This window comes from Larimichthys crocea, chromosome XXII, assembly GCF_000972845.2.
Source record: "Larimichthys crocea isolate SSNF chromosome XXII, L_crocea_2.0, whole genome shotgun sequence".
Lineage (NCBI taxonomy): Eukaryota > Metazoa > Chordata > Actinopteri > Sciaenidae > Larimichthys > Larimichthys crocea.
In genome coordinates this window covers 1,952,810-1,976,454 of record NC_040032.1, presented here as the reverse complement: position 1 = coordinate 1,976,454, position 23,645 = coordinate 1,952,810, and the positions used below count along the sequence as shown (strand labels likewise).

General features: G+C 40.2%; 1 protein-coding gene across 10 annotated transcripts in view; it reads left to right on the top strand.

Annotated features, from left to right (window-relative positions):
- LOC104925370 (neurexin-2-like) overlaps positions 1 to 23,645 on the top strand; it is a 151,382-nt gene that overhangs the window by 12,358 nt on the left and 115,379 nt on the right. For 8 of the 10 annotated variants that reach the window (XM_027273353.1, XM_027273352.1, XM_019253159.2 and 5 more), the window contains exon 1: positions 8,224 to 8,681. The exons of 1 other annotated variant lie outside the window; for it this stretch is intronic. The gene's annotated coding sequence lies outside the window, so the exon portion shown is untranslated. Of the gene's footprint in view, positions 1 to 8,223; positions 8,682 to 8,745; positions 8,982 to 23,645 lie in introns of those variants that run through there. One more of the 10 variants, XM_019253157.2, reaches the window with a different exon arrangement.

The window sequence follows — 23,645 nt, the reverse complement described above, 5'->3', positions numbered from 1 at the left end:
TTTAACTTTGACGTCTTTGACGTCTAGTTTGTCACGTGAACTACTTGGTTTGTAGAGGTCATTGGGATGGTGGGCAGAGGGTTTGAACTGATTCATACTGAACACATTCCTTGGAGTACTACCTTTATAAATACCACATCAAGCAGTGTACGGTGCTCTGAAGTCTGTCCCACCAGAATGTCAAATAACAGTTGTATGGCCTTGACACCTCACACTGTTCTGGGACTGTCAATTCATGCACAGCTTTCAGATTATGGATTGGAGGTGGTCTAGCTCACACTGACCGACTGACAAGCGTGTATGCAATTTTAAACAGCTAACTCATTTGTGAGAAGGTCTCTTCCCACAAGTTGGAAAATGCCAATAGATCACTGACTCACTGACATGAAGAAATTGCTACTAAATTGCCCTAAATTGAGTGATTCCTGGTGTATTCTGGAGCCAAAGAATAATATGTACATTCCTAAAATGAATAACATTTCCCTTTTAAATATCCAAAAATGTGTCCTCCAGGACATCCTAGACACTTTTCAGCCTATTTTGTAAACCGTAGCAAAGCCAGTTAGTAGCCAAATATAATGGAACCCTCACTAATATTAATATTTGCAAAGTGTCCTGTATAACAAAAACTATTTTACCCAGTGTCATTTCTTCTATTGGAAATAGGAGTTTCCCTTCCTGTCTTGCCAAGCACAGGATCTTCTCTGCATATATAGGCAGACAATTTTTAAGTTTTTCTGCAGCCTGTGCAGGGATTAGCATTACATCACTGCATTACATCCAGTATAAGCTGACTCTAGGTTGACATATTTTAGAAATGAATTATTCTGAAAGAAAAAAAGGAAAAATAATATTGTGAGTCGGTTGGTAGTCAACTGCCAGTTAAGCTTAGTTGGAACAATACATAAAAATCATGCTATTAAAACATATGAGAGGGTATTTATAATCATCATTCTATATCATTCTACAATCTATCAATTCCCATCAATACCAGTATTTAACACTTTTCTTATTCCCAATCCATTCTGCCACATAACACATTATAACACAATATAATCTCTCTCATGCATCCTCTCTGTTTACAGGTGACATATCAGCCTGTGAGCTGCCTGGTTGCCCTGGAAATGGCCAAATACAGGGCTGCTAATCAGCTGCTCAGACTCTAACCATTTACATGTCATTAACCTTTAAGAGAAAGCAAATAAGCATTTGGGATAAAACACATATTAAACTAGATAAAACCACAAAACAGTCAAACATTACATGTACATATGTCATGGTATGTGTCTACACAATGTACAGGTTAACATATAAAGGTCAGTAACACTGACTGTGAAAGCTTCAGCAGATTCTCTGTAGACCAGTAGTTCCAGTGAACACACAAGCAACATTTATACTGGTCTGTAAACCTAAACACTCACTGAAGCCCATATGCTGTCAATTATTAATTATTAATTATATTAAAGTAGGTGCACCACTGGAGGCTTCCCAAACCCTGCAGTGCAACTGCAGCTACTTAACATCGGCTTACATTTTTAATATAAACCAGGTTTATGTCCTCAGGGTGTGGCTCTCAGGTAATGTTAATGTTGAAGCTAAGCATGGACCAAAAGTTGCATGGTAATGTAACATGTCCATGACTTCCATACAATTTCAAATGTGAACTCATCAAACCACTGGACAGTTTTTCACTCCTCAGTCCAACTTAAATGAGCTCCAGTCCACAGAAAGCGGCAGCATTTCTGAGTGGAGTTTTGTGAGAATGTGAAGGTGTACTCAGAGATCTGTCCTTGCTGCCAAGGTTGATTTCACTTTTCTCGAGAGTGCCCCTAACAGACTGGCCATGTATGGAGAAAACTGCAAGGCATGGATATCCACACTGCTAGTTCATGAAGTCCACAGAGTAAATCATGAGGAAATAGTAAGAACATTCTTACAGAGTATGAGGAGAAATGTTGTTTACAGCACTGTGATGTGCATAAAGGTCAGAAGTGTCAGCAGATTCTGGACCTGCTTCCACTGAAGCAGACAAAGCCAGCCAGACCAGTTGAGTTAACACTAGTAGACCTCATTCCAGTCTTAAGGCGAGGCAAAAATCCCTATCTGTAGTGAATAGTTCACAATGTTAGTAAATCTTCAAATCATCAAAAAGAAAAAAAAAATTGGAGCATACTTCTAGGCATCATAATCATGATCATGCAGGTGCAGCTACAGATATTTTGTCAAATTTAGAGGGGCAACTGTGGGCCAAGGGTTGATGTTGGTTTACTGTTTTAAAAAATCTACAAAAAAAAGAAGAAAAAAAAACACAACGGGAGGGTAAAATTTCTGCAGGAGCGTCACCTAAGAGATCAATAAAGATTGCAACCACTTCAGTAGTGAGAGAGAGCTTCTTTACAGTTTGATCTGGAATATCCTGTTGCATAACAACTAAAGAGATATTGGCAGGCAGGATGTGGGTTATTGCAAGGTCTAAAATGTGGCCTTTGTTGTGAGTAGGTTGAGGACCATGTTGGGTGAAATTCATGAAATTTATGAATTCATACACAGGTTAAATAAGAATTCTGACGTGCTTTGTGAGGATGATTGAGAGCAGTTCTGAAAAATGTGAAATAATAGGAGAGCATCGGGTGGTCTGTAAGCTATCATACACAGCAGGGGAGGGAGCTGCTAGAAATAATGGAGTGATATTCAAAAGATGTGTATTCATCAAATGTATGTCTTTAAGACCAGGTGATGCTGAGAGGATGGATGCTGTACTACCACACCATTCATCTTTCCTGGATGAATACGAAAACTGGTAATTTGGAGATAAGGCTTCAAGGCAGAGGCTAATCCATGTGCATTAAACCCAGTCTCAGTTTAAAACGTGCGGTCCATATTATTATCTAAAATCAGGCTGTTAATAAGAAATGTCTCGTTTAAAAGAGATCCAACAATCGAAAGTGCCAGACTCAGGGTCACCGGCAAAGTCCTCTGAAGAGGTAGATTAGCAGATGGTGGTTTATGTGTACACAGAGATCTGAAATGATTAAAGTTCACACCATAAGTTTGCTGTCGTGTCTAGCAGTGATTACAAAAGGAATTATTGAGAGCTTGGGGTGTCTATACTTGCTGCAGGGATGGTGGTGCCATGAAGGGGATTGGAGAATGTACCTAGCTTATATGGGGTCAGTCACTGGAGAGATGTGTGGAACTGGTCGAGACATGAAGGTCCTCACTCTGGACTCTGGAATGTTGACGAGCTGGATAAAATCATGTTTTAAAACTGTTGCCAATAAATATCAAATGGACTACCATCTTCACCACTTAAGACTCAGATGAAAGTCAGTTCATTGGTGGATTTTTGGTAGGCAAAATGGCTGACACGTGCATGATACATGGCTCAGATAAATCCGAAGTTGAATGGTTTCTTCCTTGACCCACGCTGTACAAATGCCCACCAAGACTTCCAGCTGACAGACAAACAAATGACACTGAAAATATCACACCTAGATTATAAAGATAGGTAATACATAACTGATTGCTGATCAATATTTCATCCATGTTCACCCATTAATCAGTATTACGCACTATGTACAGCAATTTACAGAACACACAGTTTAGATTTAGTCAGTCGGGTCTGACTGAGACCTTGTTTACTTGCAGCACACGTTTGCTGAGTGTATGTTATCTGGTTTGTTTTGAATATTAACTGCTTAATTGTACTGAGCAAACTGCTGGAACTGCACAACAGAGCGTGTAGAACTGCACAAATACAGGAATGTTCTGAGCTGGGAGACAGGTGTTCTTCAGATCAAAAGACTTGCGTGCAGTTTGCTGCTAAATCCGAGAAAGCACATTCAATAACATGCATGCTTTACCCACGTCCTGAGGGGTTTCTCATAATACGGATGTTGCTTAATATTTTATTACATTTGTGGATATGTATTTCTCTGCACAACAGATGAGCACCTCGATTTCCTCATGGAGGCCACAGAGCTTCAATCTGCCTTAGACCAGGACAAAAATCAATAATTGCTTTAGACGGGTCACTAAAACACACACACACACACAGCTATTTTGTAAGGTGTCGTGGGGGTCGTGGAAAAAAACAGCTGGGTGACTGAACGTAATTATGATTTTGTGTGTAAAATTCTGGTCACAGAAATCCAATAAAATATTCATAATTATGTTCATTAGTATGATATGATTACCTGAAAATAACAATCTTTATGGTTTTGTTGCCTTAGAATGAGCCTTTATAAGGACACTGTGGGACATGCTCCATGGAGTCTGCCATATTGAACCAACATGTTACTACAGTAGCCTAGAAGGGACAAACAAAACACATAGGTTCTAGCTTTCTGCGCTTTCATAGTTTCTCCTTTACTCTTAGAACCGGAGGGCGAGTTGAGGTGATACTTACACGCTAATACTTAAAAATGAAACATACATTTCTGTATAATCTGTATTCCTTTTTGCATTTGTTGATGCTTTACTGCACAATAGTTCTGCGTTGCAGGTTTAGTTAAAAAATACATTGCTTCACTGACTGCAAAAGACCTCATATGAAGTGTGGCAATGCACTGATGCAAAGCAGTGCATTGAGATGAATGCTGATTTGTCATAATGACAATGCTACCTTAACTTAGCATGCTAACATTTACCAATTAGTTCTAAAATCCATGTTTGGGTGAGACTGGTGAGAATGTCATTTAGTTTATTCGTAGCTCAAAAAGTCCAATCATTGGGCAAACTATTTTTATTCTGACATCCAGAAAAGGGAAAAGTAATGAGATTAAATTTTGTTTAAAATGAAATTTCTTGGCAATTCATCCAACAGAGATATTTCTCTCAAGGTGAACATTAAAGTCAGTAATATAATTTTCTGAGCCCCATGAATATCTGTACCAAATGTTATGGCAATCCATCCAATAGATGTCAGGGTATTTCTCCACAAACCAAAAATGTCAACCTTATGGTGGCATGCCAGTGATCGCTAAAGGCATTAGGCTGCATTCACACAGGATCCAGCACTGTGGCAAAAATGCAGGTTGCAGGTTGTTACGTTCAACACATATAGACACAACCCCAGCAGCCCCCCTGACACCCACCCTGCTGCACAACCCTGCAGCGAGTCACCGTTGCGTCTCATCCTGTTTGAAAGCGGCCTTAGGCTTCATCCTCTGAGGACCATGAATATCTAAAAAAAAATGTCATAGCACTCCATCCATTATTGCTTAGATGTTTTCGGTCTGGAGGCTAACCAATCAACCAACAGACCTTATACTGACAGAGCCATCCATACAGCCACATTGCTAGCATGGCTAAAAATAAGGTAACAGATGGTGAGAGAAGACTGAGACTGCCTCACTTGTAAATGACAAGAAGTCTCCTGGAAATAAGTTTTATTGTTCCTATTCTGTTTGCTTAGAAAATCAACAAAAACACAGCAGGGATGGTGAGTCACAAGCTTCTGAAATACACTCCCATTAACACAGGATGTCTGCCTTTTGCTCAGCGTGTCTAACACCTATGTAGCCACAACATGCTGTTCGTGTGATGACTAAATTAACAAAGTTGTTGACAGCTTACTGCAGCTCAGAAACCTTTGCATCAAAAGTGTATCACGATTTTTTTTCTGATGGACCTTAATAACAATTAGTCAAAAGAGAAACCATTTGAAATGGTAATTAAAGAAATCAATATACTGGAACTACATAATATACTCCCTGTTAGTCATACCAAGCAGCCTCGGCTCTGCCAAATAGTAATACAGAGAGCCACGGCAGAATCATAGTACAGATATTGAAATGCAAAAGGCTGAGGAGAGAGGCTGAACATAAGATAAGATGATGATAAGACAGGAAATTCATAACCACTCGACCTCTGATGAGTTTGGATTTCAGTGCACTGTCTCTGCTGTGTGACTGGCAGACAGATGTGGTGCTTTGTAGACATGCTTTTACTTCCGGAGATTGCTTTGGGTTGGTCAGTTGGCTGGTTGGTAACATATCCTTAGTTGTTCAGCCATTTCACTTTTTGCTCTTGTGCATCAAAATATGAAAAAAAAAAAATGTACATACGTTTATAATAAAGCAATTCGCATAAAGCTCTCTGACTACCGGAATGAAAACAATGAAGCGTTACTCAAAAACATACATTCGCTACTACTAAATTCCCCTCCGTGTTAAATTATAGACACTGGTTTGTGTTGATTTTTAGCAGTAAGGATTTTGAAATGTAGCTGTAAAAGTATTCAACCCCATTCCCTCAGTCAGCTTGGATTGTTTTGCAGGAAAAAACATTTTATAACATACATTATTCATACATCATCCCCGGATTCAGGATTGCTTTGATTTTATCTCTGCTCCAAGGAAGACTTAGACTCAAACCGGTTCACCTTAGCAAGCTTTTAGAGGTTTGTGAGGATGTCAGGTGTCACTGATAAGTCTAATATTCACAGCATATCCTATACACCAGCAGCCCTGTATACAGTAGCAGAGATATTATATAGGACAGTGATTGTAAAGTATTAAGAGTACTGGAGAGACAATATGGATGAAATGTTTCATCTTTTACCACATGAAGTCCTTTGAGGTTGTCCCAGGACTGATAGAGGTCTATTCAGGGCCGGTCCTAGCTATGGGCAATGTGGGCGGCCGCCCAGGGCGCATTCTCCGTGGGGGGCGCACGAACGCCCGAAAAAGCAAAAAACCTCGGTAATTTTAGCGTTAGCGGAGCGGGCGCCCCGGGAGCGGGGTGTTGACAAGGCAGAGGGGGGCGTCGGACAGACCGATGGGGGCGCACGCATCTAGGGGCGCACAGCACATCCAGGAGGCGGGCGGCCGTTAGGGCGCACGAGAAAATGTTCGCCTCGGGGGGGGCGGTCGGGGGCTTTCGCCCAGGGCGCAAATGTGGCCAGGACCGGCGCTGGGTCTATTAAGAGTCCAAACTAAACATAGAAAAACAACTTGGTGATTAACCTGAGCGCGACCAGGTTTAAGTATCTGTGTTCTCCAGGGCCACACTTTGTTTTTTACACTTTACATTCCCACTCTGCCATTAAGAAACTGCTTTTAGTAGAACAAAATCCAACTGCTGCAGGTCTTAATCTCAGTACGACCTTTTCCCCTCTTCCCGGTCATTATGATAATAGAGAGCTGGGGATACTTAGCACTTAAGGGTCCAGACTTTGTCAAGTTAGTCTCCAGCTCCAAATAACATAATTCACAGTACAGCTTGTTGTGGAGAATTCCTTCATCGATGGTCCATGGTGTCTTCTGCTGAAAGGTTTATTGAAGCTTGATTTAGGAGAATGGAGGATTTATCAATAGACTTGTCATGACATGATGTCACCTCAGTTATAAAGAAGCTGTACTCTCTGGCTCATCTATATGATGTCATCACAGTGACACAACTACTCTATGTCCATAAACGATCATTTGTACTAACATCATCATGTACTGTTGTGTCAAGGGAGTGAGACAGTCATATCATCTGACCTTGGTATCTCAAGGAGAGAGGTCAACAATTAACAAAGATTCAACACTATCCCTACAGAGCCTCGAGACATATGCTTGAGCCTGTGTGACCCCCCGTATATGGCATGCTAGAGTAAAAGATACCCCCACATTCATGATTTTGGAGAACGTTCTACATTTTCCAGTAAAAGTGGTGTGATTCTGCTGAACATCAGACAAAATCTAAAATTCAAATCATCCTAAAACATTTCCCCAGAGCCATGAAAGTTTTCCTGGATGAAATTCTCACTGTGTGAAGTGAATGTGAGCAGCAGGGAGTGAGGTTGGATTTGCTGAGTTGAAACAAAGATGGCAGCCAGATGAGATCTAATGGAGACACACCTTGTGAAACAAGTTAAAATTTCCATTCACTGTACAATGGTTGAACATTCGGGGAGAGGCGCGGAGAGGTTTTTGAAAGGCACCCTGGCAGCTTGTGAATCTTGCCTTGCACTTGCTCGAGGACACTTGGGCAGCATGGGGCAGGGTGTTGATGATGATGGGTGAGCTCGAACCTGTGTGCCCCCCCAACCCCCAACCCCCACACTAACATGCCTGCTGTTAAATAAGACATCATTCGCAAATGCCCTTTTTTTTATGAGGATGGAGAATTAAAAAATAAACCTACTTCTGAAGCACACGTTATGATGATGTGGTTTAAACGCCGTTTCTTCCACCATGGCAACGCTGCTGTTAGTTTGCTGGGGAGCAGGATTGGTCAACAGCAGCTGACCGCGCCCTCAGCCCATATAAGCTACCTACCAAACTATTACCATCAAGTGTCGAGGGAATGACGGCTCTGCTGCTGCTGCTGCTGCTGCTCTCGTTGCGGCGGAGGAGAGAAAGCATCTTTGTCTGTGTGAGGAGCGCCGGGCTTCCCTGCCTGCCTGCCTGCCTCCGTCGACACAGCATCATCTAAACAAGATTTCTCATCACAGAGGTCGCGTGTTCATCTGCCGCATTCGTGTTTTTTTTTTTGTTGTTGTTGTTTTTGTGCACAATTTGGGATTTTTTTCTTCTTGTTTTTCTTTCCTACTCTTTTGTGCTTCTGTTTGCTGAGCTGGAATAATCAAGCAAACCCCCCCTCCCCATCTCCCCTCTCCTCTCCTCTCCTCTCCTCTCCTCTCCATCCTTCGCCGTGTGTATCCATGTGTCGGATCGCCGGATGATGTACAGGTAAATGACACCGCGCACCTCCTACACACAAACGACCTGGCGCTTATTAGCGTGCTGCAGTAGGTGACTGGATAAACCGAGCTGTGTCCGTGCCTGTGTGTGTGCTTTTTTTTTTCAATGTCAATGTTCCCAAGTGTTTCTATTCCAATTCGTGGATGTTGGTGCTGCCGCTCAATTTTTTTTTTTTGGACACTTCTCCAGAGGTGCCTTGTTTTTTCTTTCTTTTTTTTTTCTTTTTTTGGAGATTTCCCACTTTGTGTAGCCGGAGAGGATCAGGATTTCCATACAACCATCTTTGTTGTGAGTGTTTACAGTCAGTTGAGGTGGGTGGAGGAGGAGAGAGGTATGCTTTCCAAATCCTACACGGTTGCGGATGATGTCGCTTAATTGCGTGCCGGAAGACATGTCCTGTGGTTGGGCTACAGCACATCAGCACATGCAGTGGTGTCTTTTCTCTGTGAATAGAAAGAAGGAAGGAAGGAAGGCTGCAGCCACAGAACAAATATGGAAACCTATAGCTATAACCTATTGTTTGTTTGATTTCCCCTCAGGCCACATGCTAGGCCATATATATATATATACACACACACACACACACACACACACAAGTTGTTAATGTGATTTTTGAGTCATGCTGCATATGGGCCCTGTCTCTAAAATGCTTGAGGAAGCCTATTTATTATTAAGAGGGATTTCATGCTCTGTGGAAACGGATTGGCCAGTTTAAAGACAGGAAGCACAGAGAGATGGACGGAGAGGGAAACAGTAGTTGAGTCAAGCAGCTGCCACATCATCTGCAACACAAAGGGAGCTTCAGCATCAGCTCTAAATGTGATCCTTTCAAATCAGCAGGAAGGGGGAGGAAGTTGTGCGAAAGCTGGAAGGGAATGCGTTTTTACCTGTGTGGTATGACAATGTTTCTTAAAACGTGCACCAGTATCCACAACCCCCTTCCCCCCTCATGGGGAAGCTGCTGTCTCTGTACAGCAGATGAAATGGCACCAGTTCAAGCGGGGTTGACCAGTGAAGAGGCGGTTCTGGTTCAAATGAAAGAATCTTCTTTTAGAGAAGCACACACAAATGTGCTGTTGGTGAAGTTGCACACTGCATGCTGTAAGTGGATGAATGGTCATTGCTCTTGGATAGAATACAATTTTAATATTGTGTTTTTATTCAAAGATGTGTTTGTTTTATTTAATGGACTGCCTTCAGTGCTGTTGCTTGAAATGGTAATGATGTAGAAGCTCACAGCCTGATATTCATACAATAATTACACTGTTGAAGAAGGGAGGTGCCCAAGATTGTGAGCTGCATCCCCTGCACATCTCTCACACATGCTGCTGCCCTTTGTGTGCCTCTTGTAAGCCAATTTGCCTTGCAAATTTTACTCCAACTGTAACACAATATGTTTTGTTACTGAGTTTTCTGAGTGGGGAAACTGAAATCTGTGTATTCACAGAGCAGACAAGAGCGCAAATAGGTCAGATTGACTCTTCCCATGAATTAAGGGACCACCTATGCTTGGTTCTTGTCGCACGTGATCTTTTAGCACCTCGTTTGTGGACAGCAACAAGTGTTGCATCTCAGATCCATTGTACATTCTCTCATTACTGCATACTGTTTGGCTGCACGTTGAAATCCGTGTTGAGCTGACAGGCTCATTTAAATGCCGTTGCATTGTTTAGTAGGTCACTTGGTTTCCTAAATGAGATCCACATTTACTACAAGGGAGTCATGGCATGACATAAACAATGGACTTATGCGCTGCTGAGGACTTTTTGTAATGCTGCATTTTATTTTGTTTTATTTGCGCTTTACCGGTCATGTTTCATTTCTGTCTGCAGCTCAGTACAATTCACATGTTTATTTTTATCACTCATCAGCTCTGTTTTGACATTGGATACACCAATGCCAAGATTGTTTTCTCACCACTCAGTCTCTTTTAACCATCTTTACCACACTCGTGTTGCTATGGTCTGACTCACAAGATATCTGTGTCTATTGGTGCCTTCAATGAGGTTGGCTTTGGCTGAGTTAGCAAAAACTATGTCACTGCTACTACAACAACTAAAAAATACTACTAATGAAAATTTTGAAAATAATCTTACAAATCATTTTATAGCCCTTAATAAGATTTTATATCACATTCAGCTTCATAATTGGAATTCTTTAAGCCGTTGTCTCTTAAAGCTGCACTTATGTGACTTTCATATTAGCACAGCTGCTCCTGAATATGAAAAATGAAATGATATTTGGAATTAGTACATCTCACACAAAACACCAGCCAATATGCAAAAAGAGATGGCTGATTGGATGACATGAAGGAGGAGGCTGCTTGAAATATCAGGCAGAGTTGACATGGAGTGCGTCTGATTGTGTGTGTGTGTGTGTGTGTGTGTGTCACAGCTCAGTAGCTTCAGCATGCGTACTGGGGAAGTGGAAGGTTACAGATATTGTGTGGCATTTCGAATTGTGTCGCTTCCTCTCTATCATGCCCCATCAAGGTCATATCCACAGACTGAAAGTGGTGGCCCTGGCCTTTTCCACTCCTGGCTCTGGCAGAGGAATGGGGCCCGCGGACCACTGCTGCTTCTAATCAGGGCTGACGTGTGACTCAGTTGCATGCCAGCTGCACAGCCAAACAGAGATTATGTCCCTGGATGGTGAAGACAAAAAAAAAGGTCATTGGTGAGATCTTTGTCTCTCAATACCTTTGGCGACTTTGAGTTATTTAATTATTTGTGCGTGTTATTTCTAATGGAATATTTGGCACATAGGCACATAGCTGAAATCCTTATAGTCAGAGCTGTGACAGCAGCAGTGCACTGTTGGTTAAACTGCAATCTGGGTCATTGTGCCACTTGTTTTTTGGAGTAGTTAGGAGGTTCCAAGGCATGTATTAAAGTTCAGGACATTTCTATAAAAAAAATAAATAAAAAAAAAGGTAAATCAGCATGTACCGTGTCAACTGATTTGAAAAGCCTGATTGATATTGTTATATATCTGAAATAATGGGCAGTGAAACTGCCAGTTATTTTCACAGCAGGTGGTACAGTAGGTGGAATGAAAGGGAACGCAGTATATAATTTTCTGTAAGTAGAATGCTTCTCAGGATTCAAGCAAAAGCCTGTCATATTGACAAAAATGTTTTTTTCTTTTTTGAAAAGCTCAACTGTGATTCATCACATATGTGCATGACAAACATGTACCCAATTTAGCTTGAGACAAAGGAGCAATTATGATAAGCGGATGAAATTTCTTGTTTATTCCATTCAATGATGTAAAGTGATTAATTTTATATCCTTTATGTTATTTCAGTGACCAAGAACAGATCAGATATTAGGATAAGATAAGATCTGGCTCCTATATGACAACCCATAGAGCAGCACATGCAGATTGTTTCTTTAAGGAATATTGCTGCTGTTTTACTGACACTGTTACTAAAGATAGAAGCTCATTTGGGTATTGCAAAAACAAGTATTTTGTGCCATAATCTAGTGCAGACACAGCTTTAATAACTGATGGCATCTAATGGTGTTTAATTATTCTCTTGTCTTGATGAAAAGGCAGTTGTAGACTAGTATTACCTTAAGAAAAATGAACTAATGTCAGTGTTTATAATCACGCAGGTTAACATCACACAGTTCCATTGTAATTTGACCAAAATGGCATACAGAATAATGGCTTCTTAGAGTGCAGATAGATGCCCCTGAAGGTGATATTTATAATAAGCATTCACTATTAAACTCAAGATACATGACCCAGCGGTTAAATAAAGAAAGCGGGTATGTCCTTCTGCTCCATTCAGGTGTCTCTTGCACATTCAGAAGTGTTGCATTACATTGCAAATATAAGTATTTCAGCTCATCCATTGTTGTTACCGTGTGACAGCATGAGAAAGGGAAGCTGAAACTGCACTGTTAACCAAAATGTGCCCAGGCAGCAAAAATCAGTGCCCCTTAGAGATATAAAACACAATATCACCCTGTCAGGATATACTATACATAATGCAGCTACGCATTGGAACGCATAGAGGCCCAAATCTACTACACAGCACTGATGGAGAAAATGTAGAGGTGGTCAAGAATAACTACTCTGTATGCTCTAGTTACTGTCTCAGTTTGAATCTGCATTTTTACGTCACTACAAGTGGAGCTGGGCAATGTGAGGTATTGTCTGGGATTTTGGTGGTTCTGCTGTTACGTCATGATATATTTTGACTGTTTTTTTTTTTCTCATCCCAAAGGCTAAATTACACTTAAGTGGTCCAAATTAAGCAGCTTAATTGTCCATGAAAAAACTGGTCTTTCCTTAAATATCAACACATTACAGTATATTGTCATATTGTACAATAATATTAATATATATGATTTAAAATTCTGTGATATTTTGGTTTGTCAGGTTAAATTTTTGCTTAATGCTTTAGTAATGTATGTCAACAAAAGAATAAATCACAGCCTGGGTGAATCCTGCTCTATATTCATGATAACACCACAGTTGGTTTCCTTTTACAGTAGATCAGTGTCATCTTTAAAGTAACGTGTCTTCTGCTAAAACAGCAGCGACAGAGGCAAGGTCAAACATTTACCTTGACTGACTGTCAGCCCGATATTACGTTTTATCTTCACCGCCGCAGTCTGCGCTAACTTTAAAATAAGAAAAATCCGACCACAGTTCGGCCAGTGGAAACGTTTTGATTGAACTTGCATCAGATCTGCGGTCGGAGACTTTTGACGGGGTTGCCGTGGTCTTACAATATCTTAGTTGCAGATCGCTTAATGAATCTTCCTTTTTCATTCCTGACATTACTCCCGCCCGGGCAGAGGCATTCATCTTTTTCGAGGTGATATTCTCCGAATTCTCAGAAGCAGGTGAAAGGTAGTTTGTGTGTCGTGGGGGGTGATATGAGTGGTAAATGGTCATCCATTGTCAATTGCGTTATACTGTAAGAGCTGAGGTCAAAGGAGCATAGCTCTGTGAGCTCTCTCACCCCTTTCTTATGATGTCACATTAAAGCAGATGGCAGATTTATGGGGATGCAATTGATTAGTGAGTAGCACATCAGGCTGGGCGTGAATCAGGAGATTTTTAGCAGCTGCCTGACTGACCATCCATCACACTGATCTCTGCTATGCTTGAACTGGGCCTGTCACACTTAGATGGCCAACTGACTGGCAACATGGGGGGATGGTGTGGTAAACACTGGGACAGTCATTTATTTCAATTCACTCTGTTTCTGTAGGCGTCTCTCGTGGGGAACAGATTCATGCTAATTCATTATAGTATGCATCGGAAATCTCATCTAATACCGTGCTGAAAAATCAATCTTATCCTTGCCTGAGGCTGCGCCATCTATAAAGGCGTCTGTCTTGTGTGCCCTACCTGTGTGAGGAGGCACCGTGCTGTATCAATGTCAGCATTCATTGGGTCTTAGTGGAGCTCTCTGATCCTGGCCAAGAAGCTGTTACCCAAGATTAACCCAGGCTGTTCTGTTGCTTAGCTGCTGAAGAGGAGATGTGTGTGTGTGTGTGTGTGTGTGTGTGTGTGTGTGTGTGTGTGTGTGTGTGTGTGTGTGTGTGTGCGTGTGTGCGTGTGTGTGTGTGCATGTAAGTGAAAAGAAAAGAACCAGAGAGGAGGATGCTTGCTTGTTCTTTGTTTTGTCTGGTGGCATCATCCTCAGGATGAGATGTGACAGGACTGGATGATCTAACCGTGTATGTCATAGTGTAGCTGCTTATTAACTGAGAATTCAAGGGCAAACACTTCTATCATTAGTAGTATACTGCAGTGTTGTAGTCAAGACCATCTTAACCGAGACCAAGTCATGACCAAGACTAGACCAAGACTTTAAGGGGTTGAGACCAAGACGAAGGCAGGGCAAGACCTGGTGAAGACCAACACTAGGCGGTATACTTAGGTAGCTAATATGTAAATAATATTTAGGGGGTGGGGAGAGTGACTTATGTTGACATAAGTGAGACAATACAGTGTGGTCTTGACTGGTCTTCAAATAAAATCTAGAGTCCTTTTTGTCTGAGACCAGGACAAGACAGAGTACAACAGACGAGAAAGAGACCAGTCTCAAGTATTCTGTGTAAACGGTCGAGCTCTGTGAGCGAGCACGGCGCTGAATGATGTCAATTTAGCACAGGAGGGACTAGTTGTCTCATTAAATTTGTTGTGCACATGTTTAAGGAAGTGACTTCATGTGAGGCTAATTTAAAGAACATGCATGGAGTCTAGTCAAGCAACCAAAGTCTTCTTTGCAAGTTGAGGGGGAAGGAACTGTCATTTACAGTAAAAATCACTGCGCTTGCTTTCATGATGTGTATGTTTCAGAGTATTTGCATATTCAGAGTCTGAAAGATGTGAAATGTACAAACCTTCACAGTTACAGAAGGGCTTCATTGATCTTTGATATCTGTACTGTCAATGTTAACTCCCTGACAGTGTATTTCCTCTTTATTGCTTTTGGATCAGTGTATGTTTTGATGTATAGTATATAGCCAAAAAAATAAAAAATAAAAAAAAGCACGCTGGTGTTTACTGGCTTGATAAATGCTGTCAATATTTTAATGTATTCTCTTTTTTTCTGCTGTTAATGTTCATTGAGAAGGTGGGCAAGCTTAAAAAATAAAAAAATCTATTTTCTATTTTTTCTTTTTCATTTCATTCATTCATACCATGTCGGTATAGTGGTTTACTGACATTATGTTACACTTAGAGTGCTTAGTTGATGAACTGATTTCTTGATTGATAAAACATGATTTGACATTCATGTTCATTATTTAAAATAATGATAAATCATATTGATACTCAAACCAATACCTCAGTATCTGGACAACGACAACAACAAGTTTTTAAGGTATTATCAGGTATCCATGGTATTTTAGAGTCTGTCATTTTCTGATAAACCATAAAATGTTGTTGATGACTCATCCTGCACTCAGGGGCGTGTAGTAATTTTACATCCAATGAAACGCTTTCTCTCTCATGATACCACCAGAGTGTAGTGCTTATGTCTGGGCCTCACTGATTACTGTACATAACTGTATTCAGTGATTTTGGTCAAACTGGATCAGATTTTTTACAGTATATATTTGCTATATTTTCTCTCTGATGTCCTGCTCATCTCCATTTAAATGGTAATTAGACTATTATATTACACCTTTTCAGTCTTCTGAACACTCAAGGCACACAACATATCCTGCCATGCAAGGTGCCAACTGCTTATCAGTTTGCGATCAAATCATTCATACACATTCATATACCCATAGCAAAGTCCCTCCTTATGTTACTCTTAACATAAAAATGAGGAAGTGAACAGCACTCAGCTTCCTGTTTCATTGGTATGTGACAAAAGTGTTTTATTAGGTTTTGGACTGTTAGGATATATTAATGATATTTTTTCACAATTTATTTTCTTTTAGACCAAACTATTAATTGATTGATCAAGAGAATAATCAGGAAATCAATCAATAACAAAACACAATAACTGTGACCAAGCGGCAACTTCTGTGGCTGGGAAATGAAGCCTATGTGTCAAAAACTGCAGTTCCTTCAATGGCCACTTGAGACTGGCTACAGAAAAAAACAATATTAAAATGTTGAACTGCAGAGCAGAAATAAACATGTTTACATCCTGGTACAAAAAACAGTTTTGGTCTCTATAGCTAATTTCCTTGTTCATGACAACTGTACTGAGGGTGAATTTTTATAGAACTCACTTGTTCAAATTATATTAAGGCTTAAACTTATGCATAATTAACAGTGTGGCCCCTTTGATTGACAGGTGGGTGCTGTTACAGGTTGCTTATTTGAGCGCTCAGGCTTCATTCAGCCCGCCTCAGGTCCACTAACGATCCACATCTTTGCCCATTTTTAGATTAGCCGGGAGGCGGCGGAGGCAGGGCTGACAAGATGCCAGCAGCCAGAGCCACCACACTATTCTCACTTTTACTTTCAGTCTATACAGTATAGAAATAAATAGGAACAAAATGTATACAAGTAATCAGCAAACCTTTTGTTGCCCTGGATTGTATTTCATGTCTCACTGATACCTGAAGCAACACCACTGCAGCCCCCCCGCTTTTTTTTTATTTTTTTTACTGCATGTCTGAACAGCTGCTTAGACAAGCAGCTGTGTGCTATAATATCAGCACAGTGAGACATTACACTGTATCATCAGAATATCAATTCATGAGGCTAAAAGATTTTCCCAGTCGTTTCTGCTTTCTACCTGTGTGAGATTGACAGCTTCTGACTAAGTTGCGCCCCGCACCATACTTAGTTCGTCCAGACGTATTACTCATGTCATTAGGTGCTACAAAAGAGTGTGTGGCGAGTCTTTACAAAAATATAACTAAAACAAATAGTTCAGTGTTGTAGTTCAGTGATGATCATATGCTGCATGTAAATCCCTTTTTTCCCAAACACTGAAATCTGACTGAATAGATTGAATGTTGATGGTAGCTATCCCAGGGCTAAGCTCCATCTAATGATGTGTGGGCGCCTTTGTGCCTCAGCTGAGCCCCTAATAGCCACAACCTTACTGATACCTCTGAGGGTGATAAGGGGGGGAGCTCGGATCCTGCTGCACTGGACAAAAGCAGTAATTATAACAGGTTCATTTTGCAGCGTGCTGTTTGGTCAATAAAAAACTTTTTTAAATCTGGGATATCACAGCTATGTAGTATGTTGCAAGCAGATGTGCGTGCATTTTCAGAATCAGAATCAGAAATACTTTAATAATTCCAGGGCGCAAATTATTTATTATTTTATCCATCATTACACCTGCAGGACATTTACATTTGAAGGTACTGTGTGCAGTACCATGTGGAATGCTTGTCGCTAGTGTTATGTAGTTAGCTACCTAATTACCTGGCTTGGTGGTTTGTGACAATGTCAGCTGTTACAGTGCCCTGTGCCACTGAGAAAATGGTACTTCTTTGTTTTGTTGATGTGCACTTACTGTGTGTGGTCTACATACTGTTCCAACAGGGTGATATATACTTTAAATTGGTTGTTTTGTCTGAGTGTGGTTCGAGTTACCACACCGTATCTCATATTTATCACAGTTAAATCTACATTTGCAGTGAAAAACACTCTGTTTTCTCTGTGTACCGGTATCTGTAAGCTCTCCCAGCAAGGAAATAATGTCAATTTACAGATAAAAAAAGACACACAGACACACTAACCATGACCACAACAGTTGACATTGTTGTTATTGTGGAAAACCTACAATGAAATCTACATTTTCAAAAGGCTACTTTCATCTCCCTGATAAAAAAAACAAACATTTTTTGAAGCATATAATGTGAACAGAGTGCAGGTACAGATATTAGAATGGTTATACGTCTCTCTGTAAATAATCAGATCAGCAGAGAGATGCGAATATGAATTAACAGCCAAGAAGAGGATCAAGTAGATAATGAAGGTGAGGATAATGATCTCTGTGCTGTATGCCTGATGGCATGGTCGATGGTGTTGATGCACATATTGATGAGGGTAGTGACTATATCTCTTAAGCTTGCAGCTAAAATAAAACCAGCGAAAGCGTCTATGAAAATAATAAGCAGCGATGGTCACGACCAATGACAGTACAAAGAATGGATAGCGTTCGTGTGACGTCACCCACAGGTTTCCGAAGCACTTTAAATCTGAAAATATGTCAGACTGGCCACTGCCATGTTGGCAGTCCTGTCTCTTCCACCTCCTATAATCTAAAAATTGGCAGAGATGTGGATCAACGGCAGACCTAAGGTGGGCTGTGGGCAAACAAGCCATCTGTAATGACATCCACCGGTCAGTCAAAGTGGCCAGGCTGTTAATTATGTATAATTTTAAGCCATAATATAATTTGAACAGGGAAGTTAAAAAAATTCACCCTCAGTACAGTTGTTGTAAATGCTGAAATTAGCTATAGAGACCTTATTCCTGCTGTGAAGCTGGACATTTTAATATAAGGGCTTATAGAGGTTGAAATGTTCTGCAGCCAGCCTCAAGTGGCCACTTCTTGGCACTTCTGCAATGGCTTCATTTCCCAGACATGGAGGTTGCTGTTTGATCATGACTAAAAGCAAATTGAAGCTTGTCATTACTGATGCTGAGATAATACCTTTGTTTGATACCAATCAATATCCTTGATTTCTATAAAACCTCCGCTTATTTAATAAAAGAGGCCTAAGTCCTAATGCAGCAGGATGAAATTAAATGCTTATTCAGTGTCTTGCCTCGAGATCGATGAGAAGATTGATACCTGTAGATATGAAGCGACTGGAAACTTTCACTTATTGACATGCTATATTTAATCCATGCAAAAAACAAAAATTACAAGTCACCTATTTAGAGGGGATTATATACCATACTACTTCTCGTAGACCAGTTGGACCAGCCAACCAACGGTCCAACAGCAGACTTTCCAGTTGCTGATCCCGATCAAGAAATAGTCTAGTTCCCCCATTTCTAGTCCTAGCTAAGTTAACTGGCTACTGGCTGTAGTTATATAGAGGCTATAGAGGTTGACTCACCTCTAGCATTTTTAGCACTTCATTACAGAGCACCGGAGGTTGCCGCTTGATCTTAACCCTAGCAACTCTACAAGAGCTGTCCTATAATAAAATACCCTCTAAAATAAGCAATAGATCAATAGATACGGAAGCTTCTCATAGAGCAACATTCAATACCCTCAATACTCCTTACTTTAGATATCAAATGAACACACTTCGCTCAGCACTCAAATGTATTGGAGTTTAATATCAAGGTTTATTATTCACTCCATGTTCTTCATTTGTGAAATGCTATTTGTTTTTCATTAAAAAAGCATGCAAAAATGCTTGGCACTCACCCTGAGACAGAATCCCACAAGGTTAACATCAAATCTTTGATTTTTTATTCGACGGTGACAATAACCAGCTGCAAAAACTCATACTGTAATAATAACGCCACAAAATGAACTCAGCCAGCTCCATCATCCCATCCACCAAAGAAAGCACATTCACGTAAGTGTCATCTGTGTAAATAATGAAACTTCCAAGCTTCACACCAGCCACTGGAAGTACATGCCCATTGTGAAAGACTGAGTTATTTACAATGGATGTTGCCTCTGAAAAAATGTAAGATTCATAAAGCTTAGGGAAGAGAGTGCTACATGACAAACATTTGAAGTCTGTCATACATTAAAAAATATGATCTCACAGCAAGCACCAAAACCAAAACGAGCACTGCAAGGCCACAGGAATTCTGAAATCAGTATGTTCCTATTACAACTTCCTACATTTCCTACACGTCAGGTGAAAAGGGGATTGAATGAATCAACAGAAGCTATGTGACACATGTACAGATGAAGAGTATCATTTACCTGTTTCATGGTTTCATGCACACACTGCAGGGAGGAAAACTGAATCTGATAATTGGATGACACTAAATTAAGAGATGTCACTCTTTACACTTGTATTACGCATAATAAATAGGAAATGTGCTTCCCTTGAGCATGTGACAGTCAGATGCAAGGAATTAAATAAATAAGCTTTTTAGCATTCCTGTTGATAGTAAGACAAGACATTTGATAGCACGCTCATGTGTGTATGAAACATGAAACTACAGCCAGGAGATGGTTAGCTCAGCTATAAAGACTGGAAGCAGAGGGAAATCAAGCCTTGCTCTGCCCAAAGGTTAAAAAATGGTGGAAGTGTTGACAGCAGACAAAGACTTCCTCTAACGATGTCCTCTGCATAGACTTATAAATAAAAATGGACACTGGTGGAGAGCCGTTGTGAAGCTCTCTGTGGTGGCACTGGCCGTCGGCAGTCGGCATTCCTGCCCCAGCTAATATCTGGTTGCTCTAAACTGTCAGTCAAAGCAGCTACGTTCTTAATTATGCATATCTTTTGATGTAAGTTTAACGGATAAGTAAAAAAAAAGATAAATAAATTCACCTTATTTTATTTCAGATAAAGCCAACATTTTAAAATATTTAGATTTTTTAAAAAATGGCTGTTATCTCTTGACGTGGAGATGTGAGAGAAAAGAAGAGGAAAGAAATCAAAACAAAAAACAATAGCCATGTCAAATTACAGCTTGGCACAAACCGCAAATAACGTGGACTGACTCTTGTAAACAAATATTAATTACTTTAAACTGAGAATCATTCATGAGACATTTGCTCTGCTTTTAACTGAAGAGTTGGAACCCACAATAATAAATAAGTGTGACTGTGAATATATATAATAGCATTTTTCCTAGCCATGCTGGCGCCATGGCTCTAGGGATGGCATTGTAAGTCTGTTGCTTGATCGGTCCATCCACCGAAGTGACTGAAGTATCTCAACAGTTATTAGATGAGTTACCATGAAGGTTTGTACAGACATTCATGGTCCCCAGAGGATGAATCCTACCGACTTTACTGATCCCCTGACATTTCTTGCAGTACATTTGTGGTTTTGTGTGAAACGCCTCAGATATTGGACGGATTGCCATGAAATTTGATTCAGATATTCATATTCTCCAACACAACACAACACTTGACACATGGCTGTAGCTCTGGCTGTGGCTTAGGAGGTAGAGCGGGACGTCCACTAATCAGAACAGTGGTTTGATCCCCGGCTCCTCAATTCTACCTGTTGAAGTGTCCTTAGGCAAGATACTAAACCCCAAATTGCTCCCGAAGGCTGTGCCATTGGTGGGTGAATGATTAGCTCCTTTTTGATGAGCAGTTGGCACCTTGCATGGGAGCTTCTCCTGTCACTGTATGAATTAGATGTGTAGTGTAAAGCGCCTTGCATGGAACAGAACACTGGAAGTCAAGTGCCATATAATTACAGACCATTTACTATGTAGCATTTGTTTCTTCTTCTTTCTGTGTCAGTGCCTGTACAGGTTCAGGTCATAGCAGACATTAATACCTGATGATGGTTTAGCAAATGAACTGTTTCACCTAGTCTTCACTTTCCCTCACCACCTTTCCTCTTGAGGTGGAGGCGAGAGAACAGATCTGCATCTATGCATTCTTTGTAGCATTCACAATCAAATATAAAACAAAACAATATTGAAACTTTTCAGCCTGTAAAAAAAACAAAAAAACATTACATCTATGTTATTATTATGAATGTAGTGGATGGTCAAAGTTCCTTCACATAGACAGAGAACGTGAATACCAGTAATAACGTAACAGACATATACAGATAATCTTGCACATGTGTAAACAGAGCTGGACAACATTTAAAATCTGATAAATATCATCCTTTATCAAATGTTAGTGGCCCACAACATGTTGATTCACTAGATCTGACATCTAAATCAGTGATTTCAGCTAATTAAAAACCAACTAAATGATATGAAGATAAACGTATTAAGAGATCCGTCTAACGTGATGCATAACAGTGGAGTGTAACTTACTACACTGGAATTTTTATATATATTTTGCATCCAGCTGCCATATTAAGATACATATATATGGTGGAAAAGCATTAGATTATTATATTTTATCCATAATCACCCAGCCCCATGTTCATGACATAAGTTCAGATGTGAATTTGCAGCCTAACTATATTTTTGTTTTAGCGGCAAGGTAAGAGGTTTCTCATAATTTAAGTCTTAAGATAAAATTAAGTTAAAGAGACCTCCACTTCGAGGCTAGTTAGGATTCACTAAGGAGTCAATCGCTGGCATAGATAACACAGACAGAATTAATTCCAGCCTAAAACCCAACGACAACGGCTCACTGAGGCTGCTTTTATAGGCGCCTGGTAAATAGAGTAAGAAGCTCGAGCTGGGCCAGACTGAGGCAGCAGCTTGTTGGAGTGATCCCACACAGCTGAGCAGCCTTCTGTGGCTCTGTCCTGGGTGCTGCAGGGTGGAGGGCGGGTACTGTCCTTGTAACTGTGCTGTAGGTCTCCAGGCAGTATCGGTGCCTGAATGACAACCCCCTGCTGCCTCTCTCTTGTTTATATTTGCATGTATATCCTATTTATATACTGTTCTTTCAGTGCTGGCAGAATTCATGCTTGAACCAGAAGCTCCTAGAGCTCATTATGTTGAAATGGATTTTTTATTATTCATGAAAAAAATGACATCTTTACATTGTTATTGTTTATCCTTATACATTTTAATTATTTCGTTTTTCTTTTTTTTAAATAATTCCAACCGCTCCTTCAGATAATGACTTGCTCGAAAAACGATTTAAACAAATAATTGGTTCCACAGACTTCTCATTGTAGCTCAAGTGTATTTTTGTTGTTTGTGTAGGTTATGCTCTTTACTAACAGTACCTTTGTTCAAATCCTCCTCAGATACTCCTTCAGACTTATTTTTAATTCAACTAGGCTGCTAAATTCCTCCTCATTTCCTCCACTAATAGACAAATTATTACAGTCATATTCAAACTCCTACTGGTTGCCACTAAATATGGTTATGTAGGAGGAACAAGAAGGTGGAGAAGAGTGCAGTACTCGGGGAAGACATATTGGATCATCCCCTGAGGCACTCAAACTGTGACCTGCCCGTTGATAATTTAGATCACATTAATGACATCAAACTGCTTCACCCTGATGTTTTGTCTGTGTTCAGGGGTTAAAATGGGATTTGTCAGTTGGGTAACCCAAAGGGGGGTGGGGCATTCCCACTTCCTGCTTCCTAAGACATGGAAATTGAAAATCTGCTTATATAACCATAAACTCAATGTGTTACTGTAGGTTTTTTTAACACTGCTGTAGAGAGTCAATTGAAGATGTCTGTGGAGTCCAGAAACTGACTATTATGTGATAACAGCTTATCAGACAAGTCAAGATTAGAACTGAATGCATTAAGAAATAATATTTCATTAAATATGTCACATAAAAAGGTAAATAGAGGCTTTTTCTTTTAGCTACAATCAGATGGTAAAAAATAGGAAAACCCTTAAAACTACATTTAACTCCAAGTCTTACTTACTCCAACTTATTTTAAACTCCTTGTAAAAATAAGACA